The 21579-nt window shown below is 54.8% G+C and overlaps 1 protein-coding gene across 5 annotated transcripts in view; it reads right to left on the bottom strand.

Moving 5' to 3' along the window:
• Positions 1-19984, bottom strand: part of sec22c (SEC22 homolog C, vesicle trafficking protein) — a 177666-nt gene extending 157682 nt beyond the window's left edge. For 4 of the 5 annotated variants that reach the window (XM_038798549.1, XM_038798547.1, XM_038798546.1 and 1 more), the window contains exon 1: positions 19657-19984. The gene's annotated coding sequence lies outside the window, so the exon portion shown is untranslated. Of the gene's footprint in view, positions 1-14729; positions 14840-19656 lie in introns of those variants that run through there. The other variant, XM_038798545.1, reaches the window with a different exon arrangement.
• Positions 19985-21579: the final 1595 nt, after the last annotated feature.

The raw sequence follows: 21579 nt of genomic DNA, 5'->3' as shown, positions 1-21579 counted from the left end.
TCTCTTAGTGCAGGTGAGCCATGCAGACCATAAGGTCCCACATTTTAGGACAGAGGTGAGGAGAAAAGTTTTCTCTGAGGGTTGTGCAACTTTCAAACTCTCTGCCTCAGGAGATGGAGGCAGGGTCACTGAATATTTTTAAGGCCGGTGTAGATGAGATTCTTGTTGGGCGAGGGAATTAGAGATGGAGAACGTGGAACGCAACACACAGATCAGCCAGTCTCACTGAATGGAAGAGCAGGTTCGAGGGGCCGACTGGCCTACTTCTGCTCCTATTTTGTATGTTCAATAGAGTTGGAACTTTTACAATAACGGAGGAACATCAATAATAGTTTGAGTGGGACCAATTGGATAGCCCTTTCCAGGTCCGCACAATTACAGTGGGTCAAATGGCCTCCTTATGCACTTTAAGGAAGGCAAACAGAACTTTGCCCTTTATAGCTAATGGAATAGAGTTTAACAGTTGGGAAGTGTTGGTAAACTGTACAAAGCATTGATGAAACCACACCTGGAGTACTGTGCACAGTTTTGGTCCCCTTATTTGAACAGAGATGTAGTTGTATTGGAGGTTGTTCAGAGGAGCTAGACTAGATTGATTACAGAGATATAGGGTTTGTCTTCTGAAGAGAGATTGAGCAGTTTAGTCCGATACACTCTCGAATTTAGAAGAACGAGAAATCTAATTAAAAGGTCTTGACAAAGTCGACGTACAGCGGATGGTACCTCTTGTGTGGCAATCGAGAAGAGGTCATTAGTCTAGGGCTTTTCCCCAGGGTAGAGGGGTCAATTACTAGGGGGCATAGGTTTAAGGTGCGAGGGGCAAGGTTTAGAGGAGATGTACGAGGCAAGTTTGTTTTTTTTTTACACAGAGGATAGTGGGTGCCTGGAACTCGCTGCTGGAGGAGGTGGTGGAAGCAGGGACGATAGTGACATTTAAGGGGCGTCTTGACAAATACATGAATAGGATGGGAATAGAGAGATACCGACCCCGGAAGTGTAGAAGATTTTAGTTTAGTCGGGCAGCATGGTCGGCACAGGCTTGGAGGGCCGAAGGGCCTGTTCCTGTGCTGTACTTTTCTTTGTTCTTGAGATCGGCCTCAACAGACCATGTTCAATAGAGAAGTGAAATATACCCCTGGCGCAGTCCATCGTCACCAGAGATAAACAGTTTCCTCCCTCTGCAATTTTTAGAAATTATTTTAAGTTAACAGAGATCATTACCTAATGAGATCAGCTTAGCTTACAAACCTTTAACCTGAGAGCATTGTATTTGAGGGGACTTTTCCAAGATTACCTGAAGACCTGGCTTCACAAGAACATGCACACATATCCATTAAAAGCAAATTATTGCAAAAACAGTGATGATCTTTTGCATCTATTTTGCTTTGTGACTGTTCTTATTTCTCGTAAATATTGCTATATTTTTCATTAAGTGCCAATTTTTAAATAACTTAAAGTGCCCAATATGGGAGAGTCTGTTGGCAGGCAAAGGGACGGCTGGTAAGTGGGAGGCTTTCAAAAGTGTGTTAACCAGAGTTCAGAGTAAGCACATTCCTTTTAGAGTGAAGAACACGGCTGGTAGAAGTAGGAAACCCTGGATGACTTGGGATATTGAGGTCCAGGTCAAAAAGGAGGAGGCATATGACATGCATTGCAAGGCCACACTTATAATAATCTTTATAGTGTCACAAGTAGACTTACATTAACACTGCAATGAAGTTACTGTGAGAAGCCCCTAGTCGCCACACTAAGGCGCCTGTTCGGGTACACAGAGGGAGAATTCAGAATGTCCAATTCACCTAACAAGCACGTCTTTCGGGACTTGTGGGAGGAAACCGGAAGAAACCCAGTCAGACACAACGTGCAGACTCCGCACAGACAGCGACCCAAGCTGGGATCGAAACCGGGTCCCTGGCAGTGTGAAACAACAGTGCTAACTACTGTGCTACCGTGCCTCCCTCGGCACTTGGAATACTGTGTACAGTTCTGGTTTAGAAAGAGTGCAGGAAAGAGTTACTAGAATGGTACCGGCAATTGATGGTTTGAGTTATAAAGAGTTATAAGGAGAGGCTGGATAGATTGGGACTTTTTTCCCTGGAGCGTAGAAGGCTTAGGTGTGATCTTATAGAGGTCTATAAAATAATGAGGGGCAAAGATAATGTAGATAGTCAACATCTTTTCCCAAAGATAAGGGACTCTAAAACTAGAGGGCATAGGTTTATGGTAAGAGGGGAGAGATACAAAAGGGTCCAGAGTGGCAGGTTTTTCACACACAGGGTGGTGAGTGTCTGGTACAAGCTGCCAGAGGCAGCAGTAGAGGTGGGTACAATTTGGGTTTTTAAAAACGTTTAGACAATTATATGGGAAATATGGGTCTAGAGGGATATAGGCCAAATACGGACAATTGGGACTAACTTAGTGGTAAAATCTGGGCGGTATGGGCAGGTTGGGCAGAAGGATCTGTTTCCATGCTGCAAACCTCTATGACTCGACGAAACTGTAATTATTTTTTTTTTACAGTTAAGGGGCAATTTAATGTGGCCAATCCATCTAACCTGAGCATCTTTTTGGGTTGTGGGGGTGAGACCCATGGAGACAAGGGAAGAATGTGCAAGCTCCACACAGACAGTGACCCGGGCTGGGATCGAAACCGGGTCCTCGGCGCCGTGAGGCAGCAGTGCTGACCACTGCGCCACCGTGCCGCCCTATGAAGTGCTGACTTTAACGAGTAAAAGGGATTCTCAGGGAGTCACCACAGAAGAATTGTTCATTTACTTTATCGCTGTCAATATATGTCAAAAACTTTTCTTCTACAATAACACTTTCCCGCAATTGTCAACTTGCGGCACAATGCATCGTCCTCACTGTTTTGTCCCTCACTGAACTAGCGTGCACAGAGCAACAGGACCATAGCAACATCGAATTTAAAAGTGGATTAAGTTGCTGGAATAGAACATCAATGCAAGGTCAATGAGAATGCTGGTCAACAGCTTTAGTTCTCAATTTAATGTCCAATAGAAATTAATAACACCCTTGTTCTGCTATTAAAACTGAGATATTAGCAATTTGTTGAATTATGAGGATATTAGTATCTGGTTAGGCCTCATCTGGAGCACTGCATCCAGCTCTAGGCATCATACCACTGAGAAAGGGCGTGAAGGTATTGGAGAGAGTACAGAGGAGATTCAGAAGAATGATAAAGAACTGGAGCTATGAGGATAGATTGGAGAGGCTGCGACTGTTTTCCTTGGAGAAAAGAAGAATAACAGGAGACTTGGCACAGCTATTCAAGATTCTCAGGGGTATTTACAAGGGAATTGGATTGCTATCTGAAAAGAAAAAAAGTGGCAAGGTTACGGGGATAAGGCTGGGGAGCGGGACTCGGTAGCAGAATGTTCTTTCAGCGAGCCAGTGCAGACTCAATGGGCCGAGCGGCCTCCTTCCGTACTGTAACGATTTTGAGATAGACTCTAGTGAGGTCACTGGCAGGCTCTGCAGCAAGTTTCAAAGTGATGTCAGAACAATCAGCCGACTTGGACCTGCACTGCCAAAATGTCCACAACTCACAAAGTGGAAGCCCGTTCCAGCCAATTATGAATTAAACGTCATTTATTACACTCTTCCGTCTCTTTGACGTGCATTAATTCTGATTTCTCAGTTTAAAAGCCCACATATTAAAGCAACAAAAGAACAGTTGTTCTGTTGGGAACTCAGCTGCTTTGACATTTTTTGGCTGGAAAATTCGATGTAAATTAGAAGCAGGTTTTCCATTGGAACTCATCAAGATGAAGAATTCTTGCACGAGGGAACACAACACATCCCTGTTCCTAGTTGCCCTTGACAGACTGCTCACCTTTGTTCTGCCATTCACACATTCTATCTCTTTATGTGCCACTATCAGCACCCATCTTAGCCTTAATCACTCCATTTACATTCCCCTTGTCTCTCTGTCCACGACATCTTTGTCAATCTCCACCTATCGCTGGTCCCCTTACCCAGCCCCACCGTTCCATGCCTCCCAACAACAGACGCCGGCGCTGGACTGGGGTGAGCACAGTAGGAAGTCTTGCAACACCAGGTTAAAGTCCAACAGGTTTGTTTCAAACACTAGCTTTCAGAGCACTGCTCCTTCCTCAGGTGAATGAAGAGGTATGTTCTTCATACCTCTTCATTCACCTGAGGAAGGAGCTGCGCTCCGAAAGCTAGTGTTTGAAACAAACCTGTTGGACTTTAACCTGGTGCTGTAAGACTTCTTACTGTCCCAACAACAGCACAGCTCAAAAACAGCTTCTTCCCCGCTGTTACCAGACTCCTAAACAATCCTCTTATGGACTGAACTCATTAACACTACACCCCTGGCATGCTTCGTCCGATGCCAGTGCTTATGTAGTTACATTGTATATGTTGTGTTGCCCTATTATGTATTTTCTTTTATTCCCTTTTCTTCCCATGTACTTAATGATCTGTTGAGCTGCTCGCAGAAAAATACTTTTCACTCTACCTCGGTACACGTTATAATAAACAAATCCAATCCAGTACAAATCTGACCTTACTTCCAGTTCTCTGCAGTTTTGACAAATAGTTAGCTCCCTTCACTCTCCACAGATACTGTCAGACCTGCTGAAAAAGTGTCCAGTATTTTCTGTTTTTGTAACACATCCCATATCAGGTACTACATATCAGTCAAGCAGTACCAAGTAATGCACAGTATTTACCTTAACAATAATTAGGAATGTAAGCATGGTGCATGTTACATGAGGCCAAAATTTTAGCTGTGTTTACATTTCAATTTTATCACCCACTTGAATATTAAACCAGAACCTCAGTTTATTTATCAGAGGACACGACCTGCAGGGGATCTTTTATGCCCACCTACAAGGCCACCGTTTAACATCGCATCTGATGGAGAACACCCATGGGTGCAACACTCCCTCAGTACTGCACTGGAGTGTCTGCCTTGTGGTGCTCAAGTGGGACTTGAACCCTCAACCTTCTGATTGGGAGGCTACCCACTGAGCTGTGGTGGACAGACTGAGCAAAGGGGCTAAAATTCCACCAGTTGCTATGGTGAGATCTGAACCTATGTCTCCAGAGAATTACTCTGGGCCTCTGGATTACTAACCTGGTAACATGACCACCAACTCCCCCCTGGATCGAGGGGGTGGTTACCACACACCACCTGATCAATTTGCCCAATAAAAGGGCCGGCCACTTTGCCAACCCCAACTGCATGCAGGTCCCCTCTTATTGTCAAATGGTAGTCGAGGGCTAGAGGCAGCCTCCTGGCACAGGGTGCAGGAGCCAGCATTTCATCCTGCAAGGAACGCCATCTCTATTGTCGGCCCTTCCAAACCCTTGCCATAGCACAGGGGCACTGTGCATCCAGTGAAGGGACACAAAGAGGGTTAAATGAGTGCACAACAAGGTGGCTGATGGAGTGTAATGTGGGCATGTGTGAGGCTATTCACTTTGGTTGTACGTATAAGAAAGGTAGATTTTTTTTTTAAAGGTGTGAAACTTGGAAATGTTGATTCTCAGAGACAGGGAACAGAAAAAGTTAGCATGCAGGTACAGCAAGCAATTAGGAAAGGCAATGGCGGACTTCCGGTGTGCACCATGGAGTGAGTGATCACACAGAGGCAGCTCCTGCCCAAGGTTACAGAAAAGAGCCCTTTTTTGGGTAGCACGGGTTGGAATTTTGATGAAAAGGCATAGGTGAATGTTCGAGGAGTACTTTCCCCCAGGAATACAATGTTTCTTGGTTATCAGACCCTCAGAAACAGTGCAAGATTGGGCTGAAGCAGAAGCAGACAAAAGCCTCTGCAAGCATGCAGGCGGGGGAAGAGCCAGCCTAGAGGCCTCAAGCTGACTTGAGGGCCTTTATGAAAGCTGAATTCTAGCAGCAGAGGGAAGGACTGTGAAAAGATCTCACCAAGGCCATTGAAGAAGCGGGGACGGACTTCCGGTAGCGGTGATGCAGAGCTAAGCCGCACGTTCAGTGGCTCCCGCTATTTTCGGACTTTGGGGCTCTTTTAAGGGCTCGTAGTGGTGCTGTTTGGACTTTTCCCCGTGTGGGAACACTCCTTCTCAGATTCTCCACCGGTGGATGGCCTGGACTAGGAGTGGAGCGGTCAGAAAACCGGCTTTGGAAACTTCCGGTTGCGGCTATGTGGAGCTAAGCCGCACGTTCGGCAGCTCCCGCTACTTAAGGACTTTTGGGCCGATTTGAGGGCCCCAAACGGCGCTGTCTCGACGAATCCCGGTGGGGGAAGGTGTCTAGTAGAGCATTCCCCATAATTTATGGTGCTCACCCGGAGTGGGGCAAAGGAAAAAGCTGCAGCAGCTCCCCAGGAAAAGCGGGGGAAGGACAAAATGGCGGCCGAGGACTGGTGGAAGTGGGCGCAGGAACAGCAAGCCTCTATTCTGCGCTGTTTTGCGGAGCTGAAGGCTGAGTTGCTGGACTCCCTGAATGCGACTACCAACAAGCTGCTTGGGCTATAAGTTAAATTTAGGCAAGAGCGAGGTAATTGTAGTACACCCGGGTGATCAGGAGGAGGGAATTGGGAGACTCCCATTTAAGAGGGCAGTGAAGAGTTTCAGATGCAGGTGGCCAGGAGTTGGGGACTCTCCACAAGCTTAATTTTACCAGGCTGGTGGAGCAGATGGAGGAGGAATTTAAAAGGTGGGACATGGTGCCGCTATCGTTGGCGGGTAGAGTGCAGTCCATCAAAATGACGGTTCTCCCGAGGTTCTTGTTCCTTTTTCAGTGTTTGCCCATCTTTATCCCTAGGGCCGTTTTTAGAAGGGTGACCAGCAGCATCATGAGCTTTGTTTGGGCGCATGGGACCCCGAGGGTGAAGAGGGTCTTCTTGGAGCGGGGTAGAGATGGGGGGGGGCTGGCGTTACCCAATCTCTCGGGGTATTATTGGGCGGCCAATGTGTCGATGGTGCGCAAGTGGGTAATGGAGGGGGAGGGGGCAGCATGGAAACGGATGGAGAGGGCGTCCTGTGGAGATACAAGCCTGGGGGCCCTGGTAACGGCGCCGTGGCCGCTCCCTCCTACGAGGTATACCACAAGTCCGGTGGTGGTGGCTACCCTCAAGATTTGGGGGCAGTGGAGGCGACATAGGGGAGAAGTGGGGGACTCGATGGAGGCTCCGTTAAGGGGGAACCATAGGTTCGTCCCAGGGAACATTGATGGGGGATTTCAGGGTTGGCACAGAGCGGGCATCAGACAGCTGAGGGACCTGTTTATTGATGGGAGGTTTGCGAGCCTGGGGGAGTTGGAGGAGAAATTTGGGCTCCCCCCGGGAAACATGTTCAGGTATCTGCAGGTAAAGGCATTTGCTAGACGGCAGGTGGAAGGATTCCCTTCGCTTCCCGCGAGGGGGGTGAGTGACAGGGTGCTTTCGGGGGTCTGGGTTGGGGAGGGGAAGGTATCTGATATCTACAAGGTTATGCAGGAGGCGGAGGAGGCGTCAGTAGAGGAGCTGAAAGCTAAGTGGGAGGGGGAACTGGGGGAACAGATCGAAGACGGGACATGGGCTGATGCCCTGGAGAGGGTTAATTCTTCCTCCTCGTGTGCGTGGCTTAGCCTCATCCAATTCAAGGTGCTGCACCGGGCCCACATGACTGGGACGAGGATGAGTAGGTTCTTTGGGATGAAGACAGGTGTGTCAGGTGTTCGGGGAGTCCAGCGAACCATGCCCATATGTTCTGGGCATGCCCGACACTGGAGGAGTTCTGGAAGGGGGTGGCGAGGACGGTGTCGAGGGTGGTGGGATCCAGGGTCAAGCCAGGATGGGGACTCGTGATTTTTGGGGTGGGGTGGAGCCAGGAGTGCAGGAGGCGAAAGAGGCCGGTGTGCTGGCCTTTGCGTCCCTAGTAGCCCGGCGAAGGATCTTGCTACAATGGAAGGATGCGAGGCCCCCAAGCGTGGAGACCTGGATCAATAACATGGCGGGTTTCATTAAGCTAGAGAAGGTCAAATTCGCCCTGAGAGGGTCGGTACAAGGGTTCTTTAGGCGGTGGCAACCTTTCCTCGACTTTCTGGCTCAACGATAGGGTACGGGGACAGTAGCAGCAGCAACCCGGGGGGGGGGGGGACGATGACTATGTTTGTTTATTTAATTTTAATTTATTTTTAAGTTCTTTTGTTGTTCATTGGGGTTGGGGGGGTGGGGGGGATGTGATACATGCGTCGATACGGTCTGGGGGGTGTTACAGTTATTATGGGTTATTTTGTTGCATTTCATTGTTTGTCGTTATGTTTTATATTTTCTGTAAAAAATTCCAATAAAAATTATTTTTTTTAAAAAAAAGAACGTCAATGGCGTGTTAGCATTTATTGAAAAGGATTTATTGCAAAGGGAAGCACGGAGGCACAATGGTTAGCAACGCTGCCTTGCAGCATTGCGGAAATGAGTTCGATTCCAGGCTTGGGTGACTGTCTGTATGAAATTTGTACGTTCTCCCAGCGTCTGCGTTGGTTCCCCCCCCGGGTGCTCCGGTTTCCTCCCACAGTCCAAAGATGTGCAGGTTAGGTGGAGTGGCCACGTTTAATTGGCCGTTAGTGTCCAAAGGTTAGGTGAGGTTTCAGGGATAGGCTGGGGGAATGGGCAGATGTAGGGTGCTCTTTTGGAAGGTCGGTGCAGACCCGGTGGGCCGAATGCCCTCCTTCTGCATTTCTTTTTAAATAAACAATTTTATTGAGGTAGTTTTTGGCTTTATAAACAGTTACAGACATCATCAGAAAGGAAGCAAAAAAGGCAAAAATGTGCAAACATCCACGTACTTTCAATACTTCCATCGTAACATATTGCACAAGCCCGCTCCCCTCCCACCGGTACTACCGCCATATTTTCCCTCCTACTCTACTCTACCCCACCCCCCCCCCTCCCCCCACCCCCTGCTGACGCTCACTCTCCCGCAAAGAAGTCAATAAATGGTTGCCACCTCCGGGTGAACCCCTGGACAGATCCCCTCAAGGCGAACTTAATTTTTTCCATCCCCAGGAAACTCGACATGTCCGCAAGCCACCACTCAGTCTTCGGGGGCTTTGAGTCCCTCCACGCCAATAATATTCGTCGCCGGGCTATCAGGGAAGCAAAGGCCAACACATCGGCCTATTTCTCCCCCTGGACGCCCGGGTTTCCGAAACCCCAAAAATTGCCACCCCTGGACCCATCACCACCCTTGTTTTTAGCACCTGGGACATGACCCCCGCAAATCCCTCCCAGTACCCCCTCAGCTTAGGGCATGCCCAAAACATGTGAACATGGTTCGCTGGCCCTCCCGCGCACCTAGCGCATTTGTCCTCTATCCCGAAAAATTTGCTCATCCGAGCCACCGTCATATGGGCCCGGTGAACGACCTTAAATTGGATCAGCCCGAGCCTAGCACATGTCGCGGTCGAATTTACCCTACTCAGGGCCTCTGCCCACAGCCCATCCGCCATTTCCCCGCCTAGCTCCTCCTCCCATTTAAGTTTCAGTTCCTGTGTCTGGGACCCTTCCTCCCTCATGAACAACTTATATATACCCGAGACTCTGCCCTCCCCTTCTTCCCTCCTAGAGACTATTCTGTCGAGGATCCCCATTGGCGGGAGGTGTGGGAAAGATGGGACCTGGCTACGAACAAAGTCCCGCAACTGTAGGTATCTAAAATCATTTCCCCTTACCAACCCAAATTTCTCCTCCAAGCTCCTCAAACTCGCGAAGCTCCCTTCCAGGAACATATCACCCACCCTTCCCGCCCCTGCTCGCCGCCATACTCGGAACTCCCCATCCATACTGCCGGGGGCAAACCGATGGTTGTCGCAGATTGGCGCCCAGACAGACGCCCCCATCTCCCCCACATGCCTCCTCCACTGGCCCCATATGCGCAGGGTGGCCACCACTACCGGGCTGGTGGTGTACTTGGCCGGCGGCAGCGGTAGAGGAGCCGTGACCAGGGCTTCCAAGCTGGAGCCCCTGCACGAAGCCACCTCCACCCGCTCCCAAATAGACCCCGTACCCACCATCCACTTCCTTATCATAGCGATGTTGGCCGCCCAGTAATAATTGACCAGACTCGGCAAAGCCAGCCCTCCCTCGCTGCGGTTCCTCTCCAACATCGCCTTCTTCACCCGCAGAGACTTTCCCGCCCAGACAAAGCTCATGATCAGCCCGTTAACTCTTTTGAACAAGGACTGTGGGATAAAGATCGGGAGGCACTGAAAAATAAACAAAAATCGAGGGAGGATTGTCATCTTTACAGTCTGCACCCTCCCTGCCAGCGACAGCGGGAGTGCATCCCATCTCCGAAACTCTCCCTTCAGTTGCTCCACCACCCTGGCCAAATTTAACTTATGCAGCCTGCCCCAGTCTCGTGCCACCTGGATTCCCAAATACCGGAAATTTTCCTCAACTAGCCTAAACGGTAGCCCTCTCAATCTGTTCTCCTGGCCCCTTGCCTGGACCACAAACATTTCACTCTTGACCGTGTTTAATTTGTATCCTGAGAACTGGCCGAACTCCCTCAGCATTCCCAGTATAGTTCCCATCCCGGCCACTGGGTCCGACACGTACAGGAGCAGGTCGTCTGCATAAAGAGAAACCCTGTGTTCAACCCCGCCCCTCACCATCCCCTTCCAACCCTCTGCGGCTCTCAGCGCAATCGCCAGCGGCTCTATGGCCAGCGCAAACCGCAGCGGGGAGAGCGGGCAGCCCTGTCTGGTCCCTCGGTACAACCTAAAGTACTCCGACACTTCTCTGTTGGTCCTGACGCTGGCCCTTGGGGCCTGATATAATAATTTGATCCAATCCACCAATCCCTCCCCGAACCCAAACCGTCCGAGCACCTCCCATAGATAGTCCCACTCCACCCGGTCAAAGGCCTTCTCGGCGTCCATTGCCACCACTACCTCCACCTCTCTACCCGCCGGGGGCATCATTATCACATTGAGCAATCTCCTCAGATTGGCCGGCAGCTACCTACCTTTCACGAACCCCGTTTGATCCTCCCCAATCACCTCCGGTACACAGTCCTCCATTCTACCCGCCAGTACCTTTGCCAGGAGCTTGGCGTCTACATTAATCAGGGAGATTGGCCCTCCTTCTGCATTGTAGGGATTCTATCATTAGAGTACAATAATAATCACTTATTGTCACAATGTGGAGATGCCGGCGTTGGACTGGGGTGAGCACAGTAAGAAGTCTTACAACACCAGGTTAAAGTCCAACAGGTTTGTTTCAAACACTAGCTTTCGGAGCACTGCTCGGAGGACTTTAACCTGGTGTTGTAAGACTTCTTACTGTATTTTATTTAGCAGCAAATTCTTATCTTAATCTGCCAAAGTTGACCTTTGCACAACCTTGAATTGAAGAATATTTTTCTATTGCACTTCTGTCAATCACTTTAACCCTGACTCTGAAGGAAATACTGTAATACAAACGGAGGTACCTGTTTCACTGTACACTGGATGGATTTGGGCATTGCTGTTAAATGTAAATGGCTGCCTCTAGTTCAACGCCGGCATCTCCACATCATGGGTACCATCGACACCGCAAACGGCCGGCTCAAAGTGGAGAGGATCTCCAGGAAGATCGCGCATATAGACACTGACATTAAGTTTCATTCCAAGCATTGTCCGGCATCGCTGACTTTGTCTATATAAATGTTTCTGGATCATTCCTCTCCAGTCGCCTAAGAAGGAGCTGCGCTCCGAAAGCTCGTGTTTGAAACAAACCTGTTGGACTTTAACTTGGTGTTGTAAGACTTCTTACTGTGCTCACCCCAGTCCAACGCCGGCATCTCCACATCATGGGTACCATCGACACCGCAAACTGCCGGCTCAAAGTGGAGAGGATCTCCAGGAAGATCCTCATGGCCAATCCATCTGACCTGCACATCTTTGGACAGTGGGAGGAAACCGGAGCGCCCGGAGGAAACCCACGCAGGCACGGGGAGAACGCGCAGACTCCGCGCAGACAGTGACCCAAGCGGGAATCAAACCTGGGACCCTGGTGCTGTGAAGCCATAGTGCTAACCACTATGCTACCGTGCTGTCCCATCAAAGCTCTCCACAACTGAAGCAGGACTTCCTTACTGTTATACTCCAACATTCTTGCATTAAAGACCATGTACCATTTACCTTCCTATTGTTTGGAGTATCTGCATGGTAACGTTCCGTGTTTCATATCCAAGGATTCCCAAATCCCTGTGAACATTACATTGAACAGCTTCTCGCCATTTGAAAAATCTTCTATTTTTCCAAACAAATTAAATGCCCTCACATTTCCCCACAATAAACTCCACCCGCCTCCTTCTTGCTCAGCATATCTCACGGTAAACAGATCGAAAGGACGGGCAGGATTTTCCGACCCCCAACGAGCATCGACGCAGTTAAACGTCAACGTCCAAATTTTCCCATCTCGCCCGCCAGTGTCGAGTCTAAAAATTTCGCCCAACACATCACAGTGTCCCTACGGTGTAGAGGAGGCCATTCGGCCCATCAATTCTGCCCGACCCTCTGAAGAAGCACCCTACCCAGAACCACTGCCCTGCCCTGCCCATCCCGCCCTATCCCTTGTCCAAAAATGTAAGTGGGGTTACTGGATTATGGGGATAGGGTGGAGGCTTGAGTAGGGTGCTCTTTCAGAGGGCTGGTGCAGACTCGATGGGCCGAATGGCCTCCTTCTGCATTGCAAATTCTATGATTCAATCCCTATAACCTAATCTGCACATCTCTGGGCACTAAGGGGTAATGTTTAGAATGGCCAATCCACCTAATCTGCACATCTCTGGGCACTAAGGGGTAATGTTTAGAATGGCCAATCCACCTAATCTGCACATCTTTGGACCGTGGGAGGAAACCGGAGCACCCGGAGGACACGGGGTGAAAATGTTGACTCCACACAGGCAGTCACCCAAGTCCGGAATTGTACTCGGGGCCCCTGGCGCTGTGAGGCAGCAGTGCTAACCACTAGTTGAAGACATGTTGCGTCCTCCTCACTTTCCCAAAAAGCTTTGAATCAACAGAAACTTGGATACATTCCACTCATTCCCTCCATCTAAGCCATCAATATAGATTATAAATGCCTGAGACTGAGACTCCAGCAATGGATCTTATTGGTAACAGCCTGCCAGCTCGAAAAATGTTTACTCCTTTTCTGTTTTCTGGCCTTTAACCAACCTTCAATCGATGTTAATGCTTCACCGCCAGCTTCATGAGCAATTTACCTGGTGCTGCCACCTTTTGTGTGGTACCTTATATTTGAATATCCAAATATATTATATCCAGTTGTTCTCATTGACATACCCTGCGAAATCCCATTTTCCAGCATTGGCCCATTGCCTTGGCAACGTAAGTGCACATCTAAATACTTCTTAAATGCTACGAGGGTCTCTGCCTCCACCACCCTTTCAGGCAGCAAGTTCCAGACTCCCACCACCCTCTGGGTGAAAACGTTTTTCCTCACACCCCCTCCCCCTTACTTTAAATCTGGTCATTGATCCCTCTAACAAGGGGGAAAGTTTCTTCCTGTCTACGCTGTCGATGCCCTCATAATTTTCTACATCTTGCATGCCCCCCTCAGACCCTTGGGGGGGGGGCACTGCTAGTACCGAGCAACAGATCGACAGTTACTTTCGAGATATACTCATCAGAACAAGAAGCTTCACATGAAGTTTTCATAAGCAGATCATGAAAACTTGCAATTGATATGTGACAAACATGAAGAACGCCCTCCCAAACACGCCTCGCCCCTTGAGCTCTGCTCCTTTGATCAGAACAGCAGCTTTTAAGAGGAAATTCTCTGCTTTAGCCTTTTAAAAGGTGCTTGTGCTGCACTTTTCTTTGTTCTTTAGTGACGTTCAAGGGGCATCTTGGCAAATACATGAATAGGATGGGACCAGAGGGATTCGGACCCTGGAAGTGTAGAAGATTTTAAGTTTAGACGGGCAGCATGGTCGGCAGGGGCTTGGAGGGCCTGTTCTTGTGCTGTTCTTTGTAAAGGTTTCAGGCCCGATGCCTCTACACAAAACCATTGAAAATCACACTATATCAGTCCTATCTGGAGTCAATACTGTATCAACTGCACAATGTGTCTCGGAGGTAGTAAAGTGACGTGTTGCACTGGAATGTCAGCCCAGATTTGTGCTCGAGTCTCTGGGGGAAGGACTGCAAGTATAAAATCTCAGCTGACGCTCCAGTGCTGTGCTGACGGAGTGCTACAACCGTCAGTGGTGCTGTTTTCAGATGAGCTGTTACAGAATCTCAGGAAGACTTGCATTTCCATAACGTCTTCCACAATCTCATGTCATTCAAAAACGCTTTACAGCACAGCAGAAACTTGTGAGCGCAGTCACTGTTGTAACAAAGGAAACGCAGTCACCAATTCATAGAATTGCTACAGTGCAGAGACGCCAATTCGGCCCATCAAGTCTGCACCAACCCTCAGAAAGAGCACTCTACCTAGGCCCATTCCCACGCCTATCCCCATAACCCCATATAACCATTGGATACAAAGGGGCAATTTAGCCTCATTTCACGTGCACACGTGGGAGGAAATCAGAGAACCTGGAGGAAACCCACACAGACACGGGGAGAACGTGCAGACTCCACACAGACAGTCATCCGAGGCCATAACCGAACCCGATCCCTGAGGCTGAGGCAGCAGTGCTTTTCACCATGCCGTTTACGCACAAACCAATATTTATCCCTGGCCGACAATACTAAAGCAGATTACCCGTGTATTATCACAATGCAGCTGGTGGTGCAAGAGGATGCGGTCACATTGCCTGTAACAGTGACTCCACTTCCAAGCTGCTTCAGGGAACTCATTGGGACTGGTTGAGACTGGGGGTGGGGGGGGGGGGGGGGGGGGGGGGGGGGGGGGCTGAGACTGGGAGGGAGGGGCTGAGACTGGGAGGGAGGGGCTGAGACTGGGAGGGAGGGGCTGAGACTGGGAGGGAGGGGCTGAGACTGGGGGGGAGGGGCTGAGACTGGGGGGAGGGGCTGAGACTGGGGGGAGGGGCTGAGACTGGGGGGAGGGGCTGAGACTGGGGGGAGGGGCTGAGACTGGGGGGAGGAGCTGAGACTGGGGGGAGGGGCTGAGACTGGGGGGAGGGGCTGAGACTGGGGGGAGGGGCTGAGACTGGGGGGGAGGGGCTGAGACTGGGGGGAGGGGCTGAGACTGGGGGGAGGGGCTGAGACTGGGGGGAGGGGCTGAGACTGGGGGGAGGGGCTGAGACTGGGGGGGGGGGCTGAGACTGGGGGGAGGGGCTGAGACTGGGGGGAGGGGCTGAGACTGGGGGGAGGGGCTGAGCCTGGGGGGAGGGGCTGAGCCTGGGGGAGGGGCTGAGACTGGGGGGAGGGGCTGAGACTGGGGGGAGGGGCTGAGACTGGGGGGAGGGGCTGAGACTGGGGGGAGGGGCTGAGACTGGGGGGAGGGGCTGAGACTGGGGGGAGGGGCTGAGACTGGGGGGGAGGGGCTTGAGACTGGGGGGGAGGGGCTGAGACTGGGGGGGAGGGGCTGAGACTGGGGGGGAGGGGGCTGAGACGGGGGGGAGGGGCTGAGACTGGGGGGGAGGGGTGTGAGACAGAGGGGGAGGGGCTGAGACAGGGGGGGATGGGCTGAGACAGAGGGGGAGGGCTGAGGACTGGGGGGGAGGGGCTGAGACTGGGGGGGAGGGGCTGGAGGACTGGGGGGGAGGGGCTGAGACTGGGGTGGAGGGGCGGAGACTGGGGGGGAGGGGCTGAGACTGGGGGGGGAGGGGCTGAGACTGGGGGGGAGGGGCTGAGACAGAGGGGGAGGGGCTGAGACAGAGGGGGAGGGGCTGAGACAGAGGGGGAGGGGCTGAGACGGGGGGGGAGGGGCTGAGACAGAGGGGGAGGGGCTGAGACAGAGGGGGAGGGGCTGAGACAGAGGGGGAGGGGCTGAGACAGAGGGGGAGGGGCTGAGGAGCTGGGGGGAGGGGCTGAGGACTGGGGGAGGGGCCTGAGACTCTCTGGGGGGGGTCTGAGACTGGGGGGGGGCTGAGACCTGGGGGGAGGGCGTGAGATGGGGGGGGCTGAGACTGGTGGGGGGGCTGAGACTGGGGGGGGGCTGACTGGACTGGGGGGGGGCTGAGACTGGGGGGGGATGAGACTGGGGGGGGCTGAGACTGGGGGGGGCTGAGACTGGGGGGGGCCTGAGACTGGGGGGGGCTGAGACTGGGGGGGCTGAGAATGGGGGGGGCTGAGACTGGGGGGGCTGAGACTGGGGGGTGGCTGAGACTGGGGGGGAGACTGGGGGGGGTGAGACTGGGGGGGCTGAGGACTGGGGGGGTGAGGACTGGGGGGGCAGGCTGAGACTGTGGGGGGGCAGGCTGAGACTTTGGGGGGGGGAAGGCTGAGACTGTGGGGGGGGGCAGGCTGAGACTGTGGGGGGGGCAGGCTGAGACTGTGGGGGGGCAGGCTGAGACTGTGGGGGGGGCAGGCTGAGACTGTGGGGGGCAGGCTGAGATTGTGGGGGGGGGGGCAGGCTGCGACTGTGGAGGGGTGGGGGCCAGGCTGGACTGTGGGGGCGGGACTGTGGGGGCTGAGACATGGGGGGGCTGAGACTGGGGGGGCTGAGACTGGGGGGGCTGAGACTGGGGGGGCTGAGACTGGGGGGGCTGAGACTGTGGGGGGGGCAGGCTGAGACTGTGGGGGGGGCAGGCTGAGACTGTGGGGGGGGGGCAGGCTGTGACTGTGGGTGCTGAGACTGTGGGTGCTGAGACTGTGGGTGCTGAGACTGTGGGTGCTGAGACTGTGGGTGCTGAGACTGTGGGTGCTGAGACTGTGGGGGCTGAGACTGGGGGGCTGAGACTGTGGGGGCTGAGACTGTGGGGGCTGAGACTGTGGGGCTGAGACTGGGGGGGCTGAGACTGGGGGGGCTGAGACTGGGGGGGCTGAGACTGGGGGGGCTGAGACTGGGGGGGCTGAGACTGGGGGGCTGAGACTGGGGGGGCTGAGGACTGGGGGGGCTGAGACTGGGGGGGCTGAGACTGGGGGGGCTGAGACTGGGGGGGCTGAGACTGGGGGGGCTGAGACTGGGGGGGCTGAGACTGGGGGGGCTGAGACTGGGGGGGCTGAGACTGGGGGGGCTGAGATGGGGGGGCTGAGACTGGGGGGGCTGAGACTGGGGGGGCTGAGGACTGGGGGGGCTGAGACTGGGGGGGCTGAGACTGGGGGGGCTGAGACTGGGGGGGCTGAGACTGGGGGGGCTGAGACTGGGGGGGCTGAGACTGGGGGGGGCTGAGACTGGGGGGGGCTGAGACTGGGGGGGGCTGAGACTGGGGGGGGCTGAGACTGGGGGGGGCTGAGACTGGGGGGGCTGAGACTGGGGGGGGCAGGCTGAGACTGTGGGGGGGGGCAGGCTGAGACTGTGGGGGGGGCAGGCTGAGACTGTGGGGGGGGCAGGCTGAGACTGTGGGGGGGGGGCAGAGACTGGGGGGGGCTGAGGACTGGGGGGGGGCTGGGACTGGGGGGGGGGCTGAGACTGGGGGGGGCTGAGACTGGGGGGGGCTGAGACTGGGGGGGGCTGAGACTGGGGGGGCTGAGACTGGGGGGGGCTGAGACTGGGGGGGGCTGAGATGGGGGGGGCTGAGACTGGGGGGGGCTGAGACTGGGGGGGCTGAGACTGGGGGGGGCTGAGACTGGGGGGGGGCTGAGACTGGGGGGGGCTGAGACTGGGGGGGGCTGAGACTGGGGGGGGCTGAGACTGGGGGGGGCTGAGACTGGGGGGGGCTGAGACTGGGGGGGCTGAGACTGGGGGGGGCTGAGACTGGGGGGGGCTGAGACTGGGGGGGGATGAGACTGGGGGGCTGAGACTGGGGGGGCTGAGACTGGGGGGGCTGAGACTGGGGGGCTGAGACTGGGGGGGCTGAGACTGGGGGGGCTGAGACTGGGGGGGGGGCAGGCTGAGACTGTGGGGGGGCAGGCTGAGACTTGGGGGGGGGAAGGCTGAGACTGTGGGGGGGGCAGGCTGAGACTGGGGGGGGGGCAGGCTTGAGACTGTGGGGGGGCAGGCTGAGGACTGTGGGGGGGCAGGCTGAGACTGTGGGGGGGCAGGCTGAGATTGTGGGGGGGGGGGCAGGCTGTGACTGTGGGGGGGGGGCAGGCTGTGACTGTGGGGGCTGAGACTGTGGGGGCTGAGACTGTGGGGGCTGAGACTGGGGGGGCTGAGACTGGGGGGGCTGAGACTGGGGGGGGGGGCAGGCTGAGACTGTGGGGGGGGCAGGCTGAGACTGTGGGGGGGGGGCAGGCTGTGACTGTGGGTGCTGTGACTGTGGGTGCTGAGACTGTGGGTGCTGAGACTGTGGGTGCTGAGACTGTGGGTGCTGAGACTGGGGGTGCTGAGACTGTGGGTGCTGAGACTGTGGGGGCTGAGACTGTGGGGGCTGAGACTGTGGGGGCTGAGACTGGGGGGGCTGAGACTGGGGGGGCTGAGACTGGGGGGGCTGAGACTGGGGGGGGCTGAGACTGGGGGGGGCTGAGACTGGGGGGGGCTGAGACTGGGGGGGGCTGAGACTGGGGGGGGCTGAGACTGTGGGGGGGCTGAGACTGTGGGGGGGGGCAGGCTGAGACTGTGGGGGGGGGGCAGGCTGAGACTGTGGGGGGGGGCAGGCTGAGACTGTGGGGGGGGCAGGCTGAGACTGTGGGGGGGGCAGGCTGAGACTGTGGGGGGGGGCAGGCTGAGACTGTGGGGGGGGGGGGCAGGCTGAGACTGTGGGGGGGGCAGGCTGAGACTGTGGGGGGGGGCAGGCTGAGACTGTGGGGGGGGGGCAGGCTGAGACTGTGGGGGGGGCAGGCTGAGACTGTGGGGGGGGGCAGGCTGAGACTGTGGGGGGGGGGCAGGCTGAGACTGTGGGGGGGGGCAGGCTGAGACTGTGGGGGGGGCAGGCTGAGACTGTGGGGGGGGGCAGGCTGAGACTGTGGGGGGGGGCAGGCTGAGACTGTGGGGGGGCAGGCTGAGACTGTGGGGGGGGCAGGCTGAGACTGTGGGGGGGAGGGCAGGCTGAGACTGTGGGGGGGGCAGGCTGAGACTGTGCGGGGGGCAGGCTGAGACTGTGGGGGGGGGGCAGGCTGAGACTGTGGGGGGGGGCAGGCTGAGACTGTGGGGGGGGGCAGGCTGAGACTGTGGGGGGTGGGCAGGCTGAGACTGTGGGGGGGGCAGGCTGAGACTGTGGGGCGGGGGCAGGCTGAGACTGTGCGGGGGGCAGGCTGAGACTGTGGGGGGGGGCAGGCTGAGACTGTGGGGGGGGGGGCAGGCTGAGACTGTGGGGGGGGGCAGGCTGAGACTGTGGGGGGGGGCAGGCTGAGACTGTGGGGGGGGGGGAGACAGGCTGAGACTGTGGGGGGGGGGCAGGCTGAGACTGGTGGGGGGGGCAGGCTGAGACTGGTGGGGGGGGCAGGCTGAGACGGGGGGGGGCAGGCTGAGACTGTGGGGGGGGGGGCAGGCTGAGACTGTGCGGGGGGAGAGGGACAGGATGTGTCTGTGGGGGTGGGGGGGGATTGGGACAGGCTGAACCTGTGGTGGGGAGGGGGCTCGCTGGATGAATGCCAGTTAGTTCACACACCCTAGCAGAGTTAGCCTGCCCAGTTTGAGTGGGCGGGCAGTGTGAATGGTGCTCTCCTTGCAAAAACCTCACCTTTCTCTCCTTATTGATGGGCCATCGGGCTCGCGCATGGGCAGTGCGGCGCAGGAACCGCGCGCATGCGCCGCCAGCCGCGCGGCATGCCGGGCTTTGTAGTTTCCGTCCTGCCGCCCTCCAACCGTCCCGCTCCCTCCGCGGGCGTTCCGCAGCCGCCCGAGCCAAATGAAACAGGCCCCGGGCCCACAGCTCCTTCCGATGCGATGGTTGGTATGTTTGTGCTGAATCCTTCAATGGTGGGTCTCGACCGTCAGTGTCTGCTGTCCTGGCTTCCTTTCTTTGGCGACCGGAGGAAAACAAACATGGCCGCCGTCCCCCCCTTGGTCAGCGGGAGGCGGATGGAGGCACGTGACCCGGGCGCTCTCGCGAGATTACATCAGCCCCGCCCCTCTCCCCACGTTGGCTCTGGGAATAGAGCATGCGCACCAATGCTTAGAGGGATATTTAAAAATGAAGAAGTGGGTTCCACAAACATATATAGACAAAGTCAATGATGCAAGATGATGCGAGTCTTTGCAAGTTCTTTACACGTCCAGATGGAGGTCCAGTGCTCCCCTTCTGGACCTGTAAGGACTTACTTTGAATGTGAGACTTTGCAGGTAATTAAGTCTTTACAGGTCCAGATGGGGAGCACTGGACCTCCATCTGGACCGGTAAAGACTTAATTACCTGCAAAGACTCACATTCAAAGTATCATCTTGCATCTTTGACTTTGTAGATTTATTTCTGGAACCCACCTCTTCATTCACCAGAGGAAGGAGCTGCGCTCTGAAAGCTAGTGATGCGAAACAAACCTGTTGGACTTTAACCTGGTGCTGGAAGACTTCTTACTGTGCCCACCCCACCCCAACGCTGGCATCTCCACCCCATATTTAAAAATGGGTAGCCTTGTGGATGAAGGGATGGGCGAAGCGCCAATGGCATTGCCATCCCTGTGTGCGCGCAGACAGTGGGAAGTGTCGGCAATGTTCAACTGGAGGAAAGTCAACTTCAATAAGCTTGAAGAGGGTTTGGAATCAAAGATTACAGCTAACTACACTCGATGGGCAAATACCTGGGCAATGTCCAAACCCACGACCACTACCTTCTACAAGGACACAAGCAGCAGATACCTGGGAACGCCACCACCTGGAGGCGCCCCTCCAAGGCACTCACCACCTCCGCCGTTCCTTCACTGTCGCTGGGGTGACATCCTCGAACCCCCTCTCTAATGGCACCTCAAGGACTGGAGCAGTTCAAGAAGTCAGCTCACCACCACCTTCTGAAGGGAAACTAGGTATAGGCAATAAATGCTGGCCTAGCCACAGACGCACAAATCCCATAAATTATTTTTTTTAAATGGGGGTTTCGAAGAGGAGTCCCCAATCTGGTTTGACCCTGGATCCAACCACCCTCGACACCGTCCCCGCCACCCCCTTCCAGAATTCTTCCAGTGCTGGGCATGCCCAGAACATATGGGCGTGGTTCGCTGGACTCCCTGAACATCTGGTGCACCTGTCCTCACCCCCAAAGAACCTACTCATCCTAGACCCGGACATGTGGGCCCGGTGCAGCACCTTAAATTGGATGAGACTAAGCCTCGCACATGAGGAGGAAGAGTTGACTCTCTCCAAGGCATCCGCCCAAGTCCCGTCCTCTATCTGCTCCCCAAGTTCCTCCTCCCATTTAGCCTTCAGCTCCTCCACTGACGACTCCTCCACCTCCTGCATTACCTTATAGATGTCAGACACCTTCCCCTCTCCGACCCACACCCCCGAAAGCACTCTGTCCATCGTCCCCCGTGACGGCAGCAGAGGGAATCCCTCTACCTGTCGCCTAGCAAACGCCTTTACCTGCAAGTATCTGAACATGTTCCCTTGGGGAAGGCCAACTTTATCTTCCAGTTCCCCAGGCCCGCAAACCTCCCGCCAATAAACAGGT

Source organism: Scyliorhinus canicula, chromosome 5, assembly GCF_902713615.1.
Source record: "Scyliorhinus canicula chromosome 5, sScyCan1.1, whole genome shotgun sequence".
NCBI classification, from domain to species: Eukaryota; Metazoa; Chordata; class Chondrichthyes; order Carcharhiniformes; family Scyliorhinidae; genus Scyliorhinus; species Scyliorhinus canicula.
This window is presented reverse-complemented; position numbering and strand designations above follow the sequence as displayed.